Here is a 10,856-nt window from a genome sequence, read left to right on the forward strand (position 1 = left end):
TTTATCTATTCATCCATTGATGCACATGTGGATTCCATTTTTTGACTATTAAGAATAACACTGCTATGAAAATTCATATACAGGTTTTTGTGTGGACGTATGTTTTCATTGCTCTTGGGTATATACCGAGGAACGGAATTTTTGGGTCAAATGATAACTCCACGTTTAACTCTTTGAGGAACTGCTAAACTTCCAGAATTCCATGTTACATTCCCTCCAGCAATGTATGCGTGTCCACTTCCTCCACAGCCTTGCCATCTATCATTTTGATTATAACCATCCTAATAGGAGTGAAGTCGTATCTCATTGTGGCTTTGATTTACATTCCCTTAATGGCTAATGATGTTGAGCAAAACTTTTCATGTGCTTATTGGTCATTTGTATATCTTCTTTGGAAAAAAATGTCTATTCAAATCCTTTGTCCATTTTTTCAATTCTGTTATTTGGCCTTTTTTTTTTTTTTTTGTGGTACGCGGGCCTCCCACTGTTGTGGCCTCTCCCATTGCGGAGCACAGGCTCCGGACGCGCACGCTCAGCAGCCGTGCATGTGGGATCTTCCTGGACTGGGGCACGAACCCGTGTCCCCTGCATCGGCAGGCAGACTCTCAACCACTGCGCCACCAGGGAAGCCTGTATTTTTATTTTGATAGTGTCCTTTGAAGCACAAAAGTTTTTTTATCTTGATAAAGTCAAATTTATTCTTGTCACTTATTTTGGCACCATGTCTAAGAAAGTTTTGAATAACCCAGGGTCACAAACATCTCCTATGTTTTCTTCTAAGAGTTGTATAGTTTTAGCTCTTACATTAGGTCTGTGATCCATTTTGAGTTCATTTTTGTGTAGAGTGTAAGGAAGGGATTCAACGTCATTCTTTTGCATGTGTATATCCAGTTATTCCAACACCATTTGTAGAAAAGATGAATCTTTTCTCCCATTGAATTGTCTTGGCACCATGGTGAAAATCTGTCCCACTTGTTCTTGTGTTTATTTGCTGCTTCAGGCTTTGGACAAGACCAGCGATGAACACAGGGTACTAGGTGTGTTTTGGAAACTCAATGGTTTGGGTCCTTTAGCGTTGAGGGGCCTGAATGTTTCATTCCCATTTAAGTTTCCAGGAGCCACTAATGTAGAAATCACCTGTAAACCCAGAGTAACAGCACTAGGCCCCCACCCTTCATTCATTTATTTAGTCATCAACAAATATTTGACTCTCTGCCATATGCTAGGGACCAAGGAGATAACAGTGAACACAACAGAACGCAGACCTTGTCCTCACCTCACAGAACTTGTCATCTAATGGAGAGGGTGATAGACACTGAACAAGTATTGCAGGTGTAGTGACTGCTTCAAAAGATGTACAGGTGTACCGTGGGGTCCTATAACAGGAGGAGCCAACATAATCTGGGATAGTCCCCCTACGAAAGTGACATCTATTCTGAATTCTGAAGAATGAGTGGGGTATTTAGGCAGAGAAAAATGTTGTGTGCCAAGGCCTTCATGTGAGAATGAGGCATTAGGCCCAGACTGTCAAAACTTGCTGAGGTTGATGAGCTTATCGTTTAAGAATATCCACCTCTCCACACTCTTCACTTAGTCTTCTAAAGTCTGAAAATCTACAAATTCAGCGTTTCTTCCTGTTTGGAAACGTTGCCTTTAGAACGTACATGTTCTCTAAGATAGTCAAAGCCATCAACAGCCTCACCTGGGTGAAATAATTTTCCATTTTCCAAATTGGTAGCTGAGCTGGTCTGGTGAGAGAGAGTACATATTTATTGAGAAGTAGTTTCGGACTCTAAGGATGGGGGTGGGGGTAGGTCCGGGTGAAGTGTTTAAGTATGGAGATTAGGTCAGCACTGGCAGGCCGGTCTGGGTGGGCTGTTCTCACTCTTGGATTAGACGGTCCCCCAGAGTCAAATAACTGGGATTAACACATTAAAACAGCTACATTTCTTTCCTGCTTACGATGTGGTAAAACCTGTTCTAGAACCAGAATAATTACCTTAATGGGTTTATAACGTGGACTGAGGTTGTGAAAGTTCTGAAACTCTCAGGCTTTTAACATGAAGGGAGAAGGTGAAGTTTCAGGTGAAAGAGGCTGTTTTATATACAAATGCGAGAATCACTGGGAAAATGAGGCAAGAAAATAACATGTATTTTAAAATTGAAAGACTAACCTTCAGCCCTCACTTTAAAGAGTAGGCAGTTTAAATCTCTGGACTCTTTTTTTTTTTTTTTTTTAAGTATTTATTTATTTAGCTGTGCCGGGCGTTAGTTGCGGCACACGGGATCTTCGTTGTGGCATGCGGGATCTTTAGTTGCGGAATGCGAGCTCTTAGTTGCAGCATGTGAGATCTAGTTCCCAGACCAGGGACTGAACCTGGCCCCCCGCGTTGGGAGCGTGGAGTCTTGGCCACTGGACCACCAGGGAAGTCCCTACTTTCTCCTTCTTGGAACTCTTTCCTTTGTTGGTCTCTTCTGGCTTTTCCACTACTTGGTGTCTCCCTTTCTGTCTCCTTGGCCGGCTCACCTTTGATTCCTCTCCTCTGAGGTGTTGCTGTTGCCCTAGGCACCCTTGGCTCACTTCTGTATTTACCCACTCCTCTTGTTTGTGGTCTTGTATTTGTTTTCTATTGTTGCCATATCAAGTCACCATAAAGGTGATTTAAAGCAGTACAGACTTACTATCTCACAGTTTTGTAGGTCAGAACTCTACCATGGGTCTCATTGGGTTAAAATCAAATTATCAACATGGCTGTGTTCCTTTCTGGAGGTTCTAGAGGAGAATTTGTTCCCTTACCTTTTTTGTCTTCTAGATGCCGCCCACATTTCTTGGCTTGTGGTCCCTTCCTCTTCAATGTTGCATCTCTGACTCTTCCATCATCACATTTCTCTCTGACCACAGCCGGGAAAGGTTCTTTGCTTTTAAGGTTCCACTTGATTACATTGGGCTCATCTGGAGAATCCAGAATACTCTCCCATTTCAAGGTCTTTAGCCTTAACTACATCTGCAAAGTCCCTTGTGCCAGTAAAATAACATTCACAGGTGCCAGGGATTAGGATGTGGACTTTTTCTGGCGTGGGGCAATCATTCTGCCTTGCACAAATCTCAAACACTGTCAAGGTGTGCACTATTAACATGGGGTGAGGACTTTTTAAAAACTTGGAGATGTTATGGAAAATGTGGATCATTTGCAATAGCGGAGAGAAGAGTACAGAGAACTCCCATAGGCCTATTGCTCATGTCATAACCAATCAGCCCAAGATCACTGGGAACAGACCTGTATTTTGACAAAAATCAGATTAATTAACTCATTGAAATGAAGGAGCCCACATACCAGAGAAACTATGCATGTCTCACCAAACAGGCAAAGAGAGAGTTCTAGGACTTAGGGTAAGGATAGAATTTTGGTAAAATTTAAATGAAGCAATGTTTTGATAGGCTCAGTGCAAAGCAGGAGTCAACATCTGGTCTGAACTGCACTAAGGAGAGGTTCATTTCCTTAGAAAGTGCAAAGTTAAGATAAACATGGAATGTTGTGCTCAGAAGCCCCTTATCTGAAGCTCTGAACCTGGGTTGCAAATCAAGACTGCTTCCCTGGGAATTCCCTGGCAGTCCAATGGTTAGGACTCCACGCTTTCACTGATGGGGGCATGGGTACGATTCCTGGCTGGGGAACTAAAATCCCGCATCCACGTGGTAAGGCCAAAAAAGAAAGAAAAAAAAAAAAAGACTGCTTCCCTGTGTCAAAGTGACTTAGATCCTCCTGGCAACAGAAGGGTGATTCATTTTTACTGATAAAATTTCAAACAGCAAAGTTTCTGATGGTCTATCATTTTAGAGAACAAGGTTTCCCAGTGAGTCGGAAAGCAGTAGTCACACAAAAAAGGGGGTGGTTATGATACTTTAGCCACAGTGTGCCCTTGGGAGGAATATTGTTTCATAGTAACTTTGTAGCTAGCCTTACCTTTGTCCTCCCAGCCTGATGAATGGCAGGGCAGCTTTTTCTTCCCCTGAGCATGAGCTAATTTTTACTTTTTCACCCACTTCAGTTATGTACTCATAGCCAATTCTGTTTCATCTATAGCCTACCCACCATTCTCAGATGATTTTGAAGCAAATCACAGACAGAAAGATGACTTTTAAAGCTACAGCTATATTGACCTCTGGATGTCATTACCTGGACACCCCTTATGCTCAGTGTGTACAAGACAGAGTTCTCAACCCCACCCCCACCTCAGCCAGCAAACTCTGTTTCTCCTGCTTCTCCATTTACCCAGTTGACTCACTAGAAGCTTCGGAGTCCTCTTTGCCCCTCCAGCTCTCACCGTCCCCTCTCTTTTCACCAAAGACTACCTCTTCACCTCTGAAGTCTCTCAAATCTTCTCTGCGCCTCACTGTGTTTCTCTAGTTGCAGGTGTAGTGGACTCGCCAGCATTCATTCACTCTACCTGGTGTGTCATGGAGCTCACAGGGCTCCCTTCTCGGTGCGGGTGGCCAAAGCCTGGAGTGGCTCTAACGCCCACTCACCGGCCAAGCCCCGGCCAAAGCCCGCCCATCACTACTACCACTAATCGTCTCTTTCCTGAGATACCTCAACTACACCATGAATTAAAAACCTGTGGTTGCTATGCAGAAGAACGGCTTCAGGTCGGGTCTCAGGCCCCACCCCTGCCACCAGATAGCTGCCCTCCAGCCCTTCCCGTGTGGAAGTATCCCAGCTGCCATGTTTTTGTAACTTCACCTCCCACCACTCATTCCATAAAACTGCAAGACTAACCTAGGTTCCAGAATACAGCCTGTGTTTCCCGCCTAACGCAACGCTTTTCTCTCCCTCCCTCTCGCCTTCTCCCCACTCTTCTTTAACTGGAAGACCCACTTATTCTGCCAGTCCTGAGCGTGCTCCTCCTCTCGTCCCTCGCCCCTCACACAAGTATCCAGGCTTTGTGCCTGGGACCCTCTGCCTATTAAACTATGTCAAACTACGTATCAGACCTGAATAAAGTTGTCTGGAGGCACCTCTCCCTCCTGGGCTTTGCCATTCTCAACACAGACCATCTTAGTCACTTAGCACAGTGCCTGACATGTATCTATTTATTGATATGTAGTGAGTGACTAACAGAGACTTGCTAAATAAATGAATGTTGTAACTGGAGTCATGATCCGCCCTTTCTGAGGTCACTGGGTGTGTGAGCTCCATATCACAATCATCAATGTATGAATTACTTTCCAAATGTTAAGCACTTTGAGGATATACAAGAAAATTATAGGTCCAGACCCCACCCTCGTGTTGTCAAAGGGAGCTGATTATTGAATGCCTACTGTGTGCCAGCCCCTCCCGAACACTGTGTAGATGTTAATCAATCCTCTCAATAATCTTATGAAGGAAGTTTAATATTCCAGTTTTTATCAGTGAGGAAACTGCAGCTCAGAGAAGTTGAGTAACTCACACATGGTCTCTCAGTAAGTGATGGAGCCAGACTTAAACCCTGGTCCATCCTGACCCCCTGCAGAGCCTGTTCTCTTCCACATCAAACTGACTTGTAAGGGGGCTTCCCTGGTGGCGCAGTGCTTGGGAGTCCGCCTGCCGATGCAGGGGACGCGGGTTCATGCCCCGGTCCGGGAAGATCCCACATGCCGCGGAGCGGCTGGGCCCGTGAGCCATGGCCGCTGAGCCTGTGTGTTCGGAGCCTGTGCCCCGCAACGGGAGAGGCCACAACAGTGAGAGGCCCGCGTACCGCAAAAAAAAAAAAAAAAAAAACTGGCTTGTAAGGGAGACAAGTCTAGACTTTCAGAAAAGAGGGCAAGCAGGGCAAGCATGTATTTCTTTGGCTGCCTGTCTGGCTTTACCAGCCTGCTCTTGTTGCCTGGGTAGGAAGACCTTCTAGCTTACCAGCACTGCTGGGTGGAGGCTCCCAGGTGTATCTTTTTTTTTTTTTTTTTTTTTTTTTTTGCCACACCACGCAGCTTGCAGGATCTTAGTTCCCCAACCAGGGATTGAAACTGGGCCCTTGGCAGTGAAAGCGCAGAGGCCTAACCACTGGACCCCCAGAGAATTCCCGAGGAAGGAGTTTTTCTTTTTTCTTTTTTGGCTCCCAGCTGTATCCTAAATATACCTTTGGCCCCCTGGGGCCCTGAGCAGGCCCTGCATCTTCAAGGTGGTAAGCCCCTTCAGATGCTGGGCAGTGGGGTGTATTTGGAAGTTCAAAGGTTCTGGATTGCCTTTACAAGTGCCTTCCTATCCCACTTCCTGGACCAACCTGTCCACTGGTGTCAGGTGGTTCTCCTAAAACACCTTTAATAATGTTAATATTCTCCTTTAAAAAGGTTGCTGTCTACGTGCAGAGTGGTATCCTGGATTGGATCGTGGAATAGAAAAAAGATATTAGTGGAAAAACTAGTGAAATCCAAATCAAGTCTGGAGTTTGGGTAACAGTAATGTACCAATGTCAACTTCTTAGTTTTAACAAATGTACCATATAATGTAAGATGTTAGCACTAGGGAAAACTGGGTGAGGGATATATGGAAACTCTCCGTGCCATTTTTGAAACTCTTCTGTAAATCCAAAATTATTCCCAAATAAAAGTTCATTTTTTAAAAATGTCAGTGCCTCTTGCAAGATGATGACTAGGTTCCTTAACTGGGCTTTTGGGGTCCTCCAGCCTCATCTTCCCCTGACCCTGTGAAAGAACCCTCTGTTCCAGCTCAACAGTCCTCTGAACTCGCTGTCCTCTGAACCAAGCAGTGCTCTCCTGGTCCCCACATTTACCCTAGCCTCACCCCCTGCTGGACTGATGACAACCAAAGACTCCATCATGGCCCGAAACTGCAATGAGAAGCAAGTTCCTGTGAACCTGATGAAGCCCCAGGGCCCGTCATCTGCAAGGCCCCAGAGGGTCCACCACAGTTGTGGTGAGAATGTGACCCCCCTGCAACTGTGGCTGTCACAGAAAGTTCTCAGGGACCTGATTCTGGTAGGGATAGCTGACTCCTAGAATCTAGGCCACGTGCCCTTGACATGCCAAGTAGCTGCAAGGGAGTCTGGGAAAAACAGTATCTGAGTTCATCTTCACTGTGGGAGGTGGGCTGTACCTCCAACACAGTGGTCCTTCACACAGTGGGAGATGTTCACTACAGATGGATTTTCTAGAGCCAAAGTTTCCACTAGGGACCATCGGGCTCAGGTGACACTTGGGAAACTCCAGCTGGGTCTGGCCTGGAGGTTGCATGGTGCAGACCGTGCTCCTGTATTTGATTCACTAGGTCAGGGTCAGGGGGACTTCACCTCCTGAGGGTACCTGGGTTAAAACCCTGAAAGCGAGAAGGGCCCAAATTCACATCTTTGCGAGCAGCGATGGGAAAGGCAACACTGGGGAAGCGACCACCTGATCTGAGGCAAGAAAGCACAGGGCATCTGTGAGAAGATCCAGCGTGCAGTGTTCTCCTATCATTCCTGCAGCCACCGGGAGCGTCTGACTCCTCCTCTCACTCATCCCCACTATCCAGGCGATCATCTGAGGCTAGTAACAGCCCTCCTAATATGCCTCATATCTGTTTCAGCAGCAAGCACGCTCTTCAAGAAGCCTTTGCTGACTGCCTCGCCCCCACCACCTGGGTCAGGTGCCCGTCACTGTGTTCCTGTTGTGTGCCTTTGGCATATATCTTATTGTGGCACTTGCCACGTAGCATTAAAAGGATCTGTTTCTTCGTCTCTTTATTAGACTCAGAGTGAGTCTTATTCCTCTTTGTCTCTCCAGTGTCTGGCACATACGAGTGAGGAGCCCAATAAATATTAAACAAATGGAAAGAAGTAGGCTGAGCTTAAGAAGGGCCCCTTGGGGCTTCCCTGGTGGCGCAGTGGTTGAGAATCTGCCTGCCGATGCCGGGGACACGGGTTCGTGCCCTGGTCTGGGAAGATCCAACATGCTGTGGAGCAACTCAGCCCATCTGTCACAACTACTGAGTCTGCGCATCTGGAGCCTGTGCTCCGCAACAAGAGAGGCCACGATAGTGAGAGGCCCGCGCACCGCGATGAAGAGCGGCCCCCGCTCGCTGCAACTGGAGAAAGCCCTCGCACAGAAACGAAGACCCAACACAGCAAAAATAAATGAATGAATGAATGAATGAATGAATGAATAAAATAAGGGCCCCTTGGACTAAGCAATGACATGTCCCCTACGCCCTCACCCCTTATGCTCACAGCGACATGCTACATGCTTGCCAAGTCCCAGGCCAGCTCCCAGCTAGGCTCTGAGCAGCTTATCCACCTCTGGACTAGATTATGTGATTGTGTGATCCGTAGAGTAAATGGCAGAAATAGAAGATGGGCAGTGAGCCCTTGGATTCTGCTGGCAGCGCCCCTGCCCCAGGTGATCCTGGAGCCACTGGGGACCATGAGTGCCCCTTGAGGAGGGAATTGCAGAAGAAAGCAGCAGCCCCGGGGCTTGACTTGGTAAAACTGCAGCAGCAGCAGCTGTGGACTGCCCTCCTCAGACTCCTTTTACACAAGAAAGAAACTCTAAGTGACTGTCATTGGGGATTTTTTCAATATGTACAGCTGTGGTTCTGAGGGTGTTGCAACATTCTCTCTTGCCCGATTTGGGGCCCTGCTGCAGGGCAGTTGTGTCAGATGGCTTGCAAATGGGGACCCCAGGGAATGTTACCTGGTACTAGGGACCACCTGAAGTTGACAGATGAGGAATGAGAAAAGCGTGTAGGGAGAAACTGTGTCACCTTGGGCAAGTCTTGATACCTTAGGTTTCTTGCATTGAAAACAAAGATAATCTTCAAGATCCTTACAGTCCTATGTTCAAAATATTTGCCCTATGAATGAAGTCACATGGAATGGATGGAAGGCTTGGGTTTGGTGTCAGACAAGCCTAGGTTCCAATCCTGGCTGCGCCACACTAGCCAGCAGTGCAACTCGGGCACCCTTAACCTCTCTGAGCTTCTATTCTTACCTCTGAAAGTGAAATAACCTCTGCACCTACTTTGCAAGGGTGTTCCAAGGATAAGAAATACTGGAGCTAAACTTCTGGGCACAGAAGTAGCCGATCAAAAACTGGAGCCAGCGTGTCCGTGTGGGTGGAGCGGTGGTGACAGTGGGAAAGTCCTTCACAGTCTGTCTCTGAGCTGAGCCTTGGAGGACGACGTGGGGGGTGTGGTGGCGGCAGAAGGCAAGGACCTGCAGGCAGGCGGGCAGGACGGGCCAAGGAAGGAAGAGACATGATGCGATGGTCACGGATGGATACAACGTGGTCCCAAATGGAGGGAGACAACATGACCCTAAGTGTGACGCAGGACACATGGCAACAGGTCTACTTCCCCCTACGGGAGCTTCATGGGTCACATGGCATTCGAGCTGGGCATTAAATGAGAGCAGGATTTCCAGAGCTTTGGGGTAAACGCCAAGAGCAAAGGCAGGGAGCTAAGCAAGAGTCCTGTGTGCCTGAGGCAGGGGAGGCCGTGAGGCTGGAGGAGGGCGGCAGTGGACGAAGAAGCCTCGAAGGTTTTCCGTAGAGCGCTCGGGGCGGCCGAGACACGCCGGCCCGGCGCCGACCCAGCGCTCCCAAAGACTCGCTGACTCTACCTGCTTCTCCGCGGCGCCTCCACGCGGGGTGCGTCCGCGAGGCCAGAGCCAGAAGGCCGGGGTCTGGAAGGAACCTCTGAAGTCCCCGGGGCGCCCTGGCAAAGGGGCTGGCGCGGGACTTGTGCTCAGAAGGCGAAGGGCTGGGAGAGCAGGCGGGCATTCGCTGCAACTTCCTTCCCGCCTGGCTGCTGGCTGCGTGCCCTGAACTTGACCTCAGATGACCTCTGTGTTCCCTTCTTGGAAACGGTTCCATTGCCAGGAGCAGTTGAGCTCTGTCTTTGGCTTTCTTTTTCCTTCAGAGCAGGGATCTCGTCTCAGCGGAGACTGGCTCCTGCCGCCCCCCGAGGCTCCGCTCCTGCAGCAGCACCTTGCTTTCCCGCCACGGCCGCCAGCGGGGTGCCTGCTGTTAGCAACCTGCTCTCCGTGCTTCCGGTCCGCCTTCATTGTTCTTAGGACTGGTGGCTTTAAGAGCGTGAGATCACTGTATGGATACAGAACAAGGGGAGAGGTGTGAAATCCGACCCCCGCCCCGGGCCCCGGCGCCCCAGACACACAGCTAGTTAACAGCTGAGCAGAATCAACCCAGGAGCTCTGACTCGCAGGCAGATGCTCTGAGTCCTGGCTAGGAGCTGCTGAACTGTGTACTCCTCAAATTCATTAGTGCCTGGAGCTGTGGACCTTGGCTCATTTGCAAGTCTAACTTGGATTAATGTCAGTGTCTTGAAATTCTTGTGTGAAAAAGTGAATTATGTTTTGGGTATTGTCCTTGTTGACAATACCATGTTTGCATGTTTTGTGGATTGGGTTGGCATGAAAAATAATTCCAGAAATGCCTGGATTTGTCCAGTGTTGCTGATTAGTGTTGTCTTAGGAGACTAAATCCAGTATTAGCCCCAATAAGAGGAAGGATCTGCATCATTTTCTCCGTAGCCAAATGCACAAGGTGTACCCACAGCATACTTATCAAAAGAAAGAGACAGATTTCTGGTCAACATACAAGCTAGAAATTATTACTCCCAAACAGGCTGCTTTGTTCAAAAACTTTTCCAGACTTACCTTTTGAGCAAGTTTCTGGGTCCCAGTAGAGAGCCAGGTTCTGTTCACCACTCAAAGCCCCAGGTGCTGTACAGGTTGCCGGGAATACACTGGGTAGCAAGACAGACACACATGTGTACCTTACAAGGGACCTCTTCGCTTAAAAGATAAAACATCTAACCTAGGCTTGAATACCATCTAACTTGTCAGGTTTGGTTCTGAAAGATATTTCT

This window comes from Mesoplodon densirostris, chromosome 14, assembly GCF_025265405.1.
Source record: "Mesoplodon densirostris isolate mMesDen1 chromosome 14, mMesDen1 primary haplotype, whole genome shotgun sequence".
NCBI classification, from domain to species: domain Eukaryota; kingdom Metazoa; phylum Chordata; class Mammalia; order Artiodactyla; family Ziphiidae; genus Mesoplodon; species Mesoplodon densirostris.